Source organism: Poromitra crassiceps, assembly GCF_964638095.1.
Source record: "Poromitra crassiceps genome assembly, chromosome: 1".
NCBI lineage: Eukaryota > Metazoa > Chordata > Actinopteri > Beryciformes > Melamphaidae > Poromitra > Poromitra crassiceps.
In genome coordinates this window covers 75,191,465-75,207,229 of record NC_139623.1, presented here as the reverse complement: position 1 = coordinate 75,207,229, position 15,765 = coordinate 75,191,465, and positions in this window count along the sequence as shown.

Genomic DNA, 15,765 nt, shown 5'->3' with positions numbered 1-15,765 from the left:
AGGAGGTCCCTGAAGATCATCAAAGACACAAACCATCCCCACAACAGCCTGTTCTCCCTGCTACCCTCAGGGAGGAGATACAGGGTTCCAAAAGTACGCACAAATCGCTTGAGGAACAGCTTCTTCCCGCAGGCCACGAGACTCCTTAACATGCACAAATAGCGTAGTAGCCGACTAGCCGTGCCGTACCGCACTGCAGCTGCTGCCATTACGGATGTCTAATGTTTAATTGTATGTCTAATAAGGTGCATACTATTTGCACCTGTATGATAAGGTACATGCTATTTGCACCTGTGTGACAAATACGTCGAATTTGAAATGTTTGGGCGCGTCTAATGTATGCACATGACATGTGCACCTAGGTGCAGTGAATAGGCCACTGTCTCGGACTTGTCTTATCACTATACTGCCCTATTGCTATTGTTACTTATTGCTATTGCTTATTGCCTATTGCCCTATTGCTTGTTGTTTTTGCACTCATATGCCTTGCTATATTTGTACTATGTCGTAAACGGAGTCCACAGCACAAGAATTTCACACGTGATACTTGTACCATGGAGTGACAATAAAAATCTTGAATCTTGAATCTTGAATCTTCAGTATCTTGCCCAAGGACACTTCGACATGCAGACTGGAGGAGGCGGGAATCGAACCACCGACCTCTTTTATCCAAAGCGATTAGTGGACGACCCGCTCTACCTCCTGAGCTACAGCCGATTATGGAGAAGCATGCATCTGTCCATCCATCTGTCTTTGTTTATTTTTTATGCCTCTTGATGTGTTGTCATCCCACCGTGTGGTATCAAAAATGGTATCGAGTATCGATATTTTCCTGGGTATCGGTATTGTAGTAGAAATTCTAGTATCGTGACATCCCTAGTCCTGCAACAAAAGGGTCCTCATGTTGGCCCCTGGCTGAGCTGTAAAGCTCTGAGTCTGCACTGAAGGGGCTGAAGAGCATGGCGTTCTGGACTCTTTCCCACCTGTGACATGTGTGGGACACACTAGCAGAACACAAAACCAGAGAAGAATCAGTCAGGAAGCAGTGTAGGAAATTAAAAAAAAATATTTTGAGGGCAACTTTTGCCCCACTGTCTAAAAATGGGGGGCATTTACAAAATCTTGGGGGCACTTGAAACTTGAAAGTGCTTGGATTTAAGAAAAATAATCAGGGACTTGAAGATGCTTGGATTTATAAAGAGGTCCTAAAGTCGTTGGATTTAGCCTACCAGAATCTCTAAGTTTGAGCCTCGTGCGCTCCGTCATCTCAAAATTCACCTATGATCAAATGTTTATAGGTATGTCATCAGTAGTGCTACTGGGCTAAGTACTTTCTCCATATCTACAGTATCGATTTGCTGATCATTGAGCTGTCATTGGCTGTTGTGCTCTCTCTCATAGGTGTTCTTAGCTCAAATATGCGGCTGGTCACCTGGGTAACCTGCTGGTCACCTGGGTAACCTGCGGTGGAGACATTTTTGTTTTCATCTCTTTTTTCCCAGGCTTTATTGCTTGAAAACTGCTTGAAAAGTCCTGTGTATGTATCATTACAAAACAGTGGCAGCCCTGAAGTTGCTAAAGTGTAGTGTGAAGTTGAACAATAGCGCTGTTTGTGTGTGTGTGTGTGTGTGTGTGTGTGTGTGTGTGTGTGTGTGTGTGTGTGTGTGTGTGAGTTCTTCATCTTCTTCTGGCAAACAGCTTGCAGGTGCCAAGTGTGCGCTAGAGATGGAAATGGAAATTAAATGAATTGAATGTAAATAAAATGATCACGGTTTTTAAGGGCATTCTGAGATTTCTTGGGGCAATTTTGCCCTGCCTTGCCCCTGGCTAATTTCCTACACTGTCAGGAAGTTTAAGGAGAGAGCAATTGTCTGTGGACACCACATGCAAAAACATTCCCTTTTGGGGGTTGTCTTACTTTGACCTCGCCATTGCACCTGTTCTCACTTTAATTTGCACCAAAGCAGCATTTCCTAAATGGACAGATTGACATCAGTGAACTTTGACTGACTTGGTGTTATACTGTGACGATTAAGTGTTCCCTTAATTTGTTTGAGCAATGTAGATGCCAAAGGTCAAAATAGAGAACCCAAGAAATGGCATCTTCTCCCATGAGCCAGGGGTTATAGCTTCCATGAAAGACATGCCAAACTAAAAAAAGGTCATTTTGGTGCTCAATGACGCTTTGATTAAAGCATTGGCTTTGATGCTGAATTAAATGTTGGAAATCTATGTCGAATCTATTCACTGTCTACTGATTTATCTTTGTCTTATTTTATTCTATTCTACATGTATTTAGTCTACTACTAAATGCACCATGCACCGTGCGTGCACCACCCAGTGGGCGCTTCCCACCACACTGCACTCCGTCAGGTCCGCCTAAGCACACTCCCCCGAAGGACAGACATACAGAAGTCGATCAGACGGACAGTCCTGGAGATACGTGAAAGCTTTGATCTTATTGATTGAATTGCACAAAGTTTACCACTGGAATTTCTCGGGTTCCCAGCAACACACCCGCCAAGTTTGAAGTCGATCGGAATGGTTCTCGAGATAAATCGCTTTTTGTTACCAGTAGGTGGCACTATGATTATGCAAGTCATAGTGCAAGTCCAAATTGCATGAAATGCGGCACCGCACTCCAGCAAGCGCACTCCGCAAGTTTGAAGTCAATCGGACGAATGTTTCTCAAGATAAACTGCTTTTTGTGTTGCCAGTAGGTGGCGCTATGTCAAATTGCATGAAATTCAGCACTGCACTACGTCGAGTTTCCAGCAGCACACTCCCCAAGTTTGAAGTCAATCGGATGAACAGTTCTCCAGATAAACCGCTTTTTGTGTTGCCAGTAGGTGGCACTGTGCTGAATTGCACAAAATTCGGCACTGCTCTATGTCGGGTTCCCAGCAGCGTACTCCCTGAGTTTGAAGACGATCGGATGAACGGTTCTCAAGATAAACAACTTTTTGTGTTGCCAGTAGGTGGCGCTGTGCTGAATTGCACGAAATGCGGCACTGCACCGTGTCGAGTTCCCATCAGCGCACTCCCCAAATTTGAAGTCGATCGGACGAACGGTTCTTGAGCTACGCGAAGGACAGAGAGACAGAGACAGACACTTGCTGGCATTATAGTGTAGATGTACAGTATTATTTTTATAAGAAGCACTTTGTCATTTCTGTTGATGGATTAGTGCCATAATATATATACAGTTCATTAGTATTCAGTAGGGATGGGCGCGAGTACTCGGGTACTCGAGCACTCGTTCATAACGTCAGTATTCGAGTAACGTTTCTGCTGTTCGGGTACTCGCCCCACCCCTTTAAAAATGGTATAGAGGGAATGCACGTGACGTCACGGACGCGACAGTCAGTGCGGGTCAGTGAGTGTCAAAACGTCTAAACAAGCCAGGTGGCGCCGCCGGGTCACGGTGTTTAGCGTTCAGCTTCCGCGAGAAAACAACGAAAATGGGAAAGTGCTGTTGTGCCATTGACTGTAAAAATAGATTCAACAAGGCGTCGGAGGTATCTTTTTACAGCCTGCCGAAAGCTAATGAAACGGTCCCGGTCTTCTCTGCAGCTATCCAGGGTTTCAATGAGGGCTCATTCATTCTCTGGCTGTGTTTTATCTGCACAGATATAACGTTACATGAGTGACAGTGTTAACTATGAACAAAGCTAGCATGTGTTAGTGACAGCGTATGCTATATTTTTCTTAATAAAAGTTGTAATAAAATAAATATGTACCTCTCCACATACAACCAGAATATCCATTGCTGTCCTCGTTGTCGCCAACAAATCCAGCCTTGAAGTACGACCACGCGTCCAGGCTCTTGTATGCTTTCATGCTTTGGTTTGTGTATTTCCCCGGCGTCGATATTAAGTACATATAAATGTCAGGAAACCCTATTCCTGGCCACATGTCTACGTCCATGGACCACTGGTTCTTTGGCAAGCTGTAAGGGTCACATTCGAGTCCAACTGCCTTTATTTTAAGCAGATAATCGTTTATATTAGCCGTGGTTTCGCTACTACCCCTGGCGGAAGCCACGTTTGTTTTGCACGGCCGGGCGTCATGTCAGCCAGAATGTACAAGTACGTCATCCGCTTTGTTGCTTTCAAAATAAAACGCTTATTGTAACCTTATTTATTTTGAGTAATGCGTTACAGCCACAGTTTCACGCCATATAACATCACAACGAGTATTTTGATACAAGGTTTGCTGCTTCATTCATTGAAATACTTTTTCTCCTCCAACGTGCATCAATAAGCTATTTACTTTTGTTTAAGTAACATTATTTTGAAAGTTTTAACCGGAAGTTTTCCAGCTCATCCTGAAAATGGTGGCTGGAGATATGCTCCCACACGCTTCTTCACAGCGCACGCCCGATAAAACTCATTCAAAACATTGCACTAGTTTAGCGTTACTGACTACACTGTCGTTTCCCATAACGTTAGTCACAAGAAATGTGGAGAAAGAATCACTTTTTGGGAGACAATCGCTTCATGGTGATCACTATTCAGCTGCAGCTGTAACGTTAATCACACTGGTCAGTTTTCACTTTTTGGCAGAACACCGGACCTTGTAATCCGTGGATTTACGTTAATGTAACAGTGATCATAAAGTAAAATGGATGATACTGGACAATAACCTGACATTGCTGGACAAGACATGGAAATGCCTTTGCTTGTTTCACAACGTGTCTGTTCCAAAGCGCTATGCCATCCATCCAACCATCGGAGATAGACTACTGTCTGAGGTAGGCTTAGCTTAGCGTCACCCAATATCAGTCAGTTCCTCTCCTGACAAAAAATGCTCCAGGTAGCGCTTTTTCCATGCAAAAATGCAAACGTAATGTGTGAACAGCCCCCCACACAGCAGATTACCCCTGCTCAGTCATTACCATAGTAATGACACAGACCCCCCCCTGCGCGAGTGCTCGAGCACTCGTCCGTAATAGAAGGAGAGTACTCGACTATTTAAATTGCTTAAAATGCCCATCCCTAGTATTCAGATCAGTATTGAAAAAGACTAAATCATCATCCATCATCCATTAGTTAAACTGGCCTTCCTCAGTGTCAGCTTGAATCGAATGTACAAACTGTCTCACACTCCTCTGCTGTGATTGGTACATGGGGCTCACACACCCCCTGTCTGACTTTGCTGCAGGGGCTGCCGCTGCTCTCTTCACACCTCTGCCTTTCTAGCTTTTTTTACGATTTTGTAGAGCTGACCCAAATGCTTCGAAGCTTCAATCAATGCCATGGGTAATCGATTTATCTTTATTTGAATGCCTCGTTTTTCTTCTTACATTTAATTTTTTAAATAGCAATCCGACATTATTCATTTTTTCTTCAACATTAGTTATTAGTACATTTAATCTTAGTGATAGTTTTGTGCCTCTCATCTAACATTACTACTTACCAGCACTGAAACTGTGACAGTTTGACCAGGCAGCCACCTACTGTACATAATGAGCAAATTTGTTTTTATGGGCTATGGCTGTCATTTATTTGATATGCTTATTGCACATTTTGTGTCCATTTTCCTTTCAATAAAAAGGAAAATCAGATGTATTCCTTGCCTCTGATTGTTACTACGTGACACAGCCCCCACCCCCGCCCCCCCACCCCACCCCCCGTCGAAGTGTGTGTGTGTGTGTGTGTGTGTGTGTGTGTGTGTGTGTGTGTGTGTGTAACAAAGTGCAGGTTTATTTGGTGCGTCAGGTTGAGTCAGTTTGTTTCCATGTGGGCAGGTGCACAACTAGTGATTGTAGATTGGAGGCATCCCAAGTACAGACATTTCCACTGTCAACCACACATTTTGAGAGTGTATTTGTGTGTGTGCACGGGTGCGTGCATGTGGCTGTGTGTGTGTGTGCATGTGGCTGTGTGTATGTGTAAGCAGCACTGAGCATCCAGTAGCAGAGAGAAGCTGCTCAGAATAGCCAGGCCATGTGATTCCTCTAGATAGTATTTCAGAAGGCCGTGGTCAAACGGGATGCACTTCACACAGCAGGCGGAAGAATAGTTACAAATGCGTCTCTTAATCCCCCCCATCTTCTTTCAAACTCTCCACTCTGTGTTGTGCGCAGCAGGCAGAGCTCATCTGTGGCTGCTTCTGTTCTGAGTAAGTATGGATTTGCATATTCCTCAATGAGAGAACAGGTTATTGTCCGGATTTTGTAGATTCCTCTGCAGTGAGACAATGTATGAGACACTAGTAATAATAACGTGTATTTAATATAACGTGTTTTTAATATATAACATGTATTTAATATGCAGTGTATTTAATATACATGTACTAGGCATCTCGCTGATGACATCACTGATGACATCAAATCATTAGGCTAATTAGCCTAATTAAAAAATCCGGCTCCACAGGTCACCTGCACGGGTGCCCTTTACATATCCTGAAGGTTTCAGCCCGATCGCATGTAAAACGGCATAGCTGTGTGGCCGAACACAGAACCTGAAACAAACATCGCCCACATACTACTTTTTATATATACAGTAGATAATGTGTATTTAATATGCAGCTAGTGGCTGATTTGTATTGTCAAATTCCTTCATTTTAACATGTCACCATCATCTGGTCCACTAACCACTATAGGTGATAGAATGCAAAAGTCTCAGGGCATGTCAGTGTCATGGGGTCATGTGGTTCATATACGTGTGTGTGTGTGTGTGTGTGTGTGTGTGTGTGTGTGTGTGTGTGTGTGTGTGTGTGTTAAGATCTTTATGATTACCCCTGGATATTTGAACAGTATTTTCACTCTAAGCTGTTTTTAATGAACTTCCCAGGCAATACAATAAGGTGCCACATGAGCCAATGTAATTAATCAGCTACTCATTTGACGGGGCATAATTATACAATATGGTAACTAAGCATGAGCTCAACTCTCTTAGGCTACGTTCACACAGCCATCCTTAGTGCTTGAATCTGATTTGTTGCTCACATCTGATTTTTTTGTGTGGCTGTTCACACAGACTTTTTAAAAGTGGCCCATATCAGACTCCGGTGTGAACAGATTGTGGACCTGAAGTGACCCACATGCGCAGAAGAACAACAATAACGTCACACACAGCACACTGCTGTTCTACGTAAACCCAGAAGAAGACAGCAGTAAACATGGTGGTAGCTGACGGTGTTGTTTCATCTGTTGTTTACGGTTTAATTTACAAGTTATTGTGCAGTGGAAGCCAGTGAATACAGGAGCAGATGATAGCGAGGAGGAGGAGAAAGAGAGCCAACATTTTAATGATGGCTTTATGTGGAGCAATAGCTGCTACTTCTTGCTAATAACTAAGGTGAGAAGGTCTAAAATCTCACTGTCCCTCCACTGATTAGCTCCCTCACAGCTGTCATCCATGTTTGTAATCACAATCTGCCCACTTGGTCCTCTCTCCTCCCACCAGTGCAGAATAGTGATCAATCAAAGTCGCTCTGGAATGACGTAAAAGTCACATTGAAGCATTAAGTTAGATATGGGCTAGCTGGGTCATTGTGGCAGTAGCCAAGGCCAATAGGCCATTGGTTACACCCAAACTTGCTACGAAACAGAATTATGAAAAAACACCCCTAGAGTCTGCGAGAGCGGGGGCGGAAGATGACTCACCTATGGTTGACACGGTTATTGACTCTGGAACGGACTTGACTATGAGTAGGGAAAACATGTCAGTGGAAGCCACTAGTTCAGATGTAGATGGAAAGAAGCGTCAGGTTTGCTTGTGTGGCTGGCAGAAGGTAACAACTTTGAGGGGCCTTAGAATCCATCAAGGCAGGAAGAGGTGCTTGGTAGAGGGAACACAGGGACCCCGCATTGATAATTATTTCTTAAGAAGTTTATCAAGTCAGTCGGGTGAAGTCCAGCGACAGGAAGTAACCCACAGCTCGCAGGACATCAGCACCCCTGATGTTGAGGCAGGTCCTAGCACCGAGGAAAGCAGAGAGGCCAGCCAGCCAAAAAGGGAGAAGATTAGCGGTCAGAAGCCTAGAGTTAAGTGGCCAGGTGCAGCGGAAAGTAGGAAGTGGGAAGATATCAATAGTGATTTGGTTAGGATGTTAGAGAAGCTTAAAGGAACTGCTGAGAGTAAGTTGGAGAAAATGGGAGATTGTATTTATGATTATGGTAAGGAAAGGTTTGGCGTCTTTGAGAAAAGGAAGAAACTAGAGGGTGAGGTAGTTAAATCTAGGCGCCAACAAGAGATAGATAGACTTATCCAGGAGAGAAGACAGCTTAAGAGGCAGTGGAGGAAAGCTACAGAGGTTGAGAAGGAAGGCATTGATTGCTTGCAGTCAGATGTGAGGGATCGGTTGGCAGTTTTAAGAAGAGCAGAGAGCATTAGGAAAAATAGGAAAAAGAAAGAGAGAGCTAGAATAGCATTCTATAAGGATCCATTTAGATTTGTGAAGTCATTGTTTAGTAAGGAAAAGAATGGTAGCCTTATGGTACCTAAGCAGAAGCTTGAGGAATATTTGGAGGAGGTTCACAAAGATAGGGAAAGGTTTAGAGAGATGACAGTCCCAGCTGATATTCCACCTATTGGTGAAATAGAGAGCCAGTGTGATGATAGCCCACCAAGGTGGAAAGAAGTTCAAGAAGTAGTGAGACGTGCAAGGGCCTCTTCAGCCCCGGGTCCTAATGGAGTCCCCTACCGGCTGTATAAGAGTGCTCCAGATGTGTTGCAGTTTCTATGGAAGCTGATGAAGGTAGTCTGGAAGAAGCAGGTTATTCCTAAGGCATGGCGTAGAGCAGGGGGAATCTTCATTCCTAAAGAAAGGGACTCGTTAGAGATAAGTCAGTTTAGACCTATCAGTCTACTTAATGTTGAAGGGAAGGTTTTCTTTAGTGTTGTGGCACAGAGGCTGTCTAGTTATCTAGAAAAGAATAGGCTAATAGATACTTCGGTGCAAAAGGCTGGAATTCCCGGCTTCTCCGGGTGCTTAGAGCACACCAGCATGATCTGGCACCAAATCCAGTCAGCTAGGCGTGAGAAGAGAGACCTGCATGTAGTATTCTTGGACCTGGCTAATGCTTTCGGGTCAGTGCCGCATAGTCTGTTATGGGAGGCCTTTGATTTCTTTAGAGTGCCAGGTAGTATAAAGAGCTTAGTTAAAGCCTACTTCTTAGATATTCAACTCTGCTTTACCACAGCAGAGTACACTACAGCTTGGCAGCAGCTGGAGATAGGCATTATGGCAGGGTGTACAATTTCCCCATTAGCTTTTACCATGGCAATGGAGATCATTATTAGGGCTTCAAAATGGGTAGTGGGTGGTGAAAGGCTGCAGGGAGGGCTGCGGCTCCCTCCAATTAGGGCATACATGGATGACATGACGACTATGACGTCAACCGCTCCATGTACTAGCAGATTGTTGGATAAGTTAAATAGTAATCTGCAGTGGGCTAGAATGAAAGTGAAGCCAAGTAAGTCCAGGAGTATTTCAATCATTAAAGGGAGGGTAGTAGGTAAGAAGTTTGTTATAAATGATGAGGTGGTGCCTACAGTGTTAGAGAAACCAGTCAAGAGTTTGGGAAGATGGTATGATGCAAGTCTCAGTGATAAGGGTCAGTTTGAGGAGGTGAGGCAGGAAATGATTCAAGGTATTTCAAGTATAGACAAGTCAGGGCTCCCAGGAAAGTTAAAGTTGTGGTGTTTGCAGTTTGGATTGTTGCCTCGGTTGATGTGGCCACTGACAGTGTATGAGGTTCCCCTTTCAAAAGTAGAAAAGCTAGAAAGGATGATTAACTCATTCATTAGAAAATGGCTCGGAGTCCCACGCTGCCTAAGCAGTGTAGCCTTATATGGGAAAGGCATATTGGAATTGCCATTATCTAGCCTGACAGAGGAGTTCAAGTGTGCTAAGGTTAGACTGGAAATGACTCTGACTCAGTCAAAGGATCCAGTGGTTAGGAGTGTAGCGCCCACAGTTAAAACAGGGAGGAAGTGGAACCCAAAGGAGGCAGTACAGCAAGCACAGTCAGCTCTTAGACATAGGGATATCATAGGTCAGGTGCAGCATGGGCGTGGATGCTTAGGGTTGTGCATAGGGAAACCTGTGTGGAACAAGGCATCAGTAATAGAAAAGAGGAAGATGGTAGTTGAAGAAGTACATAGGCAAGAGGAGGCAGTAAGATGTACTAAGGCAGTGTCGCAGGCAAAGCAAGGACAGTGGGTGAACTGGGAGAGTGTAGAGAAGAGAAAGTTGAAGTGGAGAGAGTTGTGGAGCATGGAGGCCAGCAGAATTAGATTTATTCTAGGGGCTACTTATGATGTGCTGCCATCTCCCCAGAACTTAAATCAGTGGTTGGGCGAGGATGGTGCCTGCCCGTTGTGTTCTAGTGTATGTACATTGAGGCATATACTGTCAGGGTGTAAGGTCAGTCTCTCCCAGGGGCGATACACCTGGCGTCACAACCAGGTGTTGAAATGTTTGGCAGCTGCAGTTGAGGAAAAGCGGCTAGAAGTAAATTCTCTAGTTGCTAGCAAAGAGAATAGACAGATCAAATTTGTACGTGAGGGAGAAAAGATTAGACCAATTAAGGTCAGGCACAAGTTAGGGCAGCTAAGTGTAGGTGGAGCCTGGGAAATGAGGGTTGACTTGAATGAACAGCTAGTCATCCCAGCATATATAGTTAGCACCCGGCTACGTCCGGACTTGTTACTGTGGTCTGAGGTAGAGAAGAGAGTTTATTTTATCGAACTCACAGTCCCGTGGGAAGATCGAGTTGAGGAGGCTTATGAGCGCAAGAAAGCTAGGTATGCTGAAATGGCAGCAGAGGCAGAGCAGCGAGGTTGGAGGGCTCGAGTGCGGCCTGTAGAGGTGGGCTGCCGTGGTTTTGTGGCAAAGTCCGTTATTGCCTTACTAACTGAGTTGGGCATTCGGGGACGGAGCCTGAAACTTGCGGTTAGCAACATGTCTCAGGCAGCAGAACGAGCAAGTGAATGGCTGTGGATAAGGAGGAAACATGCTAGCTGGGGAGCTCGCTAAGGTCAGATTGATTGTTTGTTGTTGGTCATGATTAACGGTCCGCATCAACAGGGCTGAATCATTGACAGTGGTGGTGTAGTTAGGGATTGTTTGTTGTTGGTCATGATTAACGGTCCGCATCAACAGGGTTGAATCATTGACGGTGGTGGTGTAGTTAGGGATTGTTTGTTGGTCATGATTAACGGTCCGCATCAACAGGGCTGAATCATTGACAGTGGTGGTGTAGTTAGGGATTGTTTGTTGTTGGTCATGATTAACGGTCCGCATCAACAGGGCTGAATCATTGACAGTGGTGGTGTAGTCAGGAATGTCATACCGAATCGACCTGGATAGCTAGGCTTAGATAGTGAGGTAATATGCAGTTGTGCGGTGGTAGCATGGAGGGGGGTGTTTCCAGGACGCTGGATTACACCGTTAAGCCTTCTTGAGGTGTCGTGGGCCTAACTTAACGAAACGTCGGTGAAGGAAGGTGCCCACTTGAAAACCCCAATGACATGTTTCATACTGCTGTTGGCTAGGGTATGTAACTGGTGATTTGTGTCTTGTTTATTAGTTTGTTAGCCTGTTAGCTTGTTTTATTCTGGATTGGGCTTCTAAATGTGTTTTTCCTCGGATTTTGGCACAAGGGATAGTAACATCTTGTCCTGTGTATTAATTAATAATGGGCCAGATGTCTGTTCACACCGATGTCACATTCCAAAACATCAGATTCGAATCTGATGTTTTTCCACATTTGAAAGTAGCCCAGGTCATCTTTAAAAAAGTCACTTTCAATGTGACTTGTACTGTTCACACAGTCATGAAAAAGACTGATCTGAGTCACTTAGGGGGGAAAAGATTCAAGCACTAAGGATGGCTGTGTGAATGTAGCCTTACTGCCATTGGTTTAGTTCAGTAATTCAACGGATTATTATTTGTGTCATGGTGTCTTAATTCACAGGAATTGTCCACAAATACATGCTAGATGCACATAGTTGTTGTTGTTGTTGGGTTTTGCAGCAGAGCATGTGCTGTGTGTACTTTCCATTCATAACATTGACATACAAACATGTGGGTGTGGCCATGCTCAGCCAGGCCTCAGCTGGAGTCATTGGGAGTTAAAGTGATGTTGATCCTTGTGGCTATGATAAAACTCCAAACGGGCAATTGTGTTATCTGTTGCTCCGGTAGAGGCGACAAGGCAATTGCATTTAACCCCCTCTCTCCATTTACCGCCATGTGGTGAAAAACAGGTCTCAAAATCACATTTCTAGCACAGGGTCCGGCTTACTAACTGTCCCTAGGATCAAATCAAATCATGGGAAGGCCGCATTTCACCCACTATGCTTCTGCTAGCTGGAACAAACTGCCTGAAGACCTCAGATCTGCCCCAACTGGACTTACTTTTAAAAATAGACTAAAGACTTTTACCGTCGCTTTTAACTGCTGACAGCTGTTTTTTAGGAGATATGTGTGGCCTGTTCGAGTCCAACTGTTATAAAGGTATGGACATTTTTCCAATCATGTGTGTGTAGTCATGTTTCTTATATAGTCATGATGTCGGGGGATTCAATATAGAAAAATTGATTTATTCTATTATGCAAACCCAATGAGTCCTCTATAAGTTTTTAGCTCTTTTTGTAACTGCTGCGCCTGTTGCTTAATGCACTTCTTATGCTCTTTCTTAAAGTTTTGTTGTGATGCTTTTAAATGTCCATTTTATTCTCTTCTTTTATTCTTTTATTTTCTTGTCAACCATTTTATGTGAAGCACTTTGAATTGCCTCTGTGTATGAAATGTGCTATACAAATAAACTGACATAGTTGACTTGACATAGGCTCAGTTTTAACTTGATAACATGAACATTCTGATTTGCCCCCAGCTTACTTCCTGTTGCAGTGTTTGCTAATACAATAGCTGACAGGAAATAAGATAGGTTTCACACTGTTCCCATAGCAACACAATTCCGTGAAAACCATCTATATAAAAGGAAGAAAAAAAATCCGCTGGGGCAAAATCAGGTCAAGAATTTCAGTCACAACCCCATGATGTTTCTAACTTTTATTGTGGTGGTCTGATAGCTCCAGTAGGCTAACCAAGTTCTTCTGTGGAACTTTCCGTGAGGTCACAGTTGTGGAGAACTGGCATGAGCATGTTGTCCTGTTCAAATGTGGGTTCATGTCCTCATTGGTGGCAGTAGGTTATGGAGAAGTCCCATAGCCAGAAATGGGTCATGCTAATTGTATGTCACTCTCTCCCATGGCACATACCACTGGCCCTCTGCCCGGCAACTTTAGGCATGTTGCTGCAGTACATTGTTTACCCCCCCCCCCCCCCCACACACATTTCTTTTCCTTTCCGCTATCCATCTCTCCGCCCCTCCTCTTGTCTCCTTGTCCAAATCTCAAGTGTTGCCCCTGACTGTGAGCTCATGACTGGGGAATGTTGGTCAGGGCGACCAACAGAATGCTCTGAACACTGAGAGATGTCTTACAGCTGCCTTTCTAGGCTGCTCTATACATCCTCTCTTTTTTGTATTTATCATGAGCACAGTCTGTCTCATTTTGATTTGTGTGTGTGTGTGTGTGTGTGTGTGTGTGTGTGTGTGTGTGTGTGTGTGTGTGTGTGTGTGTGTGTGTGTGTGTGTGCGTGTGTGTGCGTGTGTGTGTGTCATGGGGGTCTTTGCACTGCTTCCAAAGCAGTCTTGCTTTTGTTGTCGTTTTAGTTCAGATGAAACCGTATGAACATTTCAGATCACAATTATAGTGACAAATTATGATCACGTTTATCAGTATTACCGCTTTATTATCGTTTTAAAGTGTGCTGAAAATGTTCAAAAGGTATTGATACACTCACTGAAATCATTTCACCAAGTTTTATATTGACAACTCAGACCCAAAAAGTACACTCACTGAAATCAAGGCCTGTTGCTAACTTTGGTTGATGATCAACAGTATTTACCATGTTTTTCAAAGTGCTGTAATCACGATAATACGGTTTTGAGGATAATTACATTTTTAAACAGTATCAGTAACGGTAATAGCTTTTGCACACCAAGTCCGTATTTTCATCCGAAATTGACGCACGAAAAAAAGAAAGAATACGACCTCGTTTGTGTCAATCATCATTGACACACCGAGTCCGACAATTACGTCTGTCATTTAAGTTTTCGGACGAGGTTCGATTTTCTGCGTTTTTCGCATCAGTCAATAGATTTTTGCGAGCTGGGACCCGTCTGTGTTTACAGATGACGGATTAAAAAACACGCATATGAAAACAATCGGACTGTATGTGCAAAGACCATAAAGGTCTGGAATTTTATCGCGGTTTATCAGTAAACCCGTAATGTTTCATCCCTAATCCCAGCCATACTAGGCAACCTCTTTCCTTTCAATACTAACGTTCGCTGTCTTACCCAGGTCGTAAGCTGTTTTACCCAGGTCGTAAGCTGTCTTACCCAGGTCGTAAGCGTTACCTCTACAACTACGAATAACACAACATGATGAATTCCTTTGCATATTTCCAGAAAGTGTTTTTGTGTCTTGATTTATGATTCCTGCCTCTTTTGTCGTGTGGAAGAGTCTGCCGGAGGCCTTTACCTCCTCTGCTGTGAGTTGTGTTGTGTTATGTAACATATGTCTGCAGCGTATCCAGCAGTAAGATGGATTGTCCCTATGGGCCCCTGGTTCTTCTGGCCAGCCGTCACACATTGTGAATTTGGGTTGTGTTATGTAACTCAGGAAACCGTGTCCTTCTTAACAAGTTTGAGGTTGTCGAACGAACCCCTTCCTCAGTCTCTAACACTTAAACTCTGTGACCCACGTTTACAGATGTGCTTGTAAATGTGACGATCCATAATATGTGCACTTAACACGTGGTCATTCCTAAGATGCAGTGTTTCCCACAGGATTTTGAGAATTTGTGGTGGGGGACCGCAGACCCCCTAGGGGGATGCGGGGGCATGCCCCCCCGTGAGATTTTTTTAAACATTTTAAAGTAAAATGCGTGAATTTGGTGTACTTTGAGAAAGCTTAAGAGCAAAATTAAAAGGCTATATCTATGAAGAACATGTCATCATTACTGTGCTGTGGGTTTACAATGACAAACTAAATTTCTCCCTATAGGTCAGGGATACTCAACTTGCTTTGCCACTTTCGTGAAATGATAGAAGGCGAGGGGCCAGTTAATAAACAAACATTATACATTTTTCTGTAGCGGATTGTAGGTTTTTGGGGTGTCAGCCGGAGTTTAGGCTGACAGTGTTGTGCACACCGGATAGTTACCGTAGTTAGGTTAAGTTAGTTAGGTTAAGTACATACATAAGTGCCTGGGTAGCGAGCAGATGGCGGTATTTGACAATTTAGCAGCTAAATCATAGATTATTGAAAGATATTCCATATTCCAGACTGAAATGCTATAACAGAAGTATTGGCCAGAATGACATGAACATTTATTGGACACTTATTCAGCGGATATCTTGCATGTTGCGTTCAGGTGCACTGTAAAAAAAAAATATATATATATATATTTTTGGTCAACATCTTATTGTGGCGGTCAAAATGTTATTGTGGCGGCCCGCCACAAATTCCTTTATGTATGGGAAACACTGAGATGCTATGACTTATATATATATATATATATATATATATATATATATATATATATAGATATATATATAGATATATATATAATTGTACCGTGTCCAAACTAAAGATCAGCTTCAGTGTGAAATATATATATATATACAGTATATATATATATATATATATACAGTATATATATATATATACCACAGAC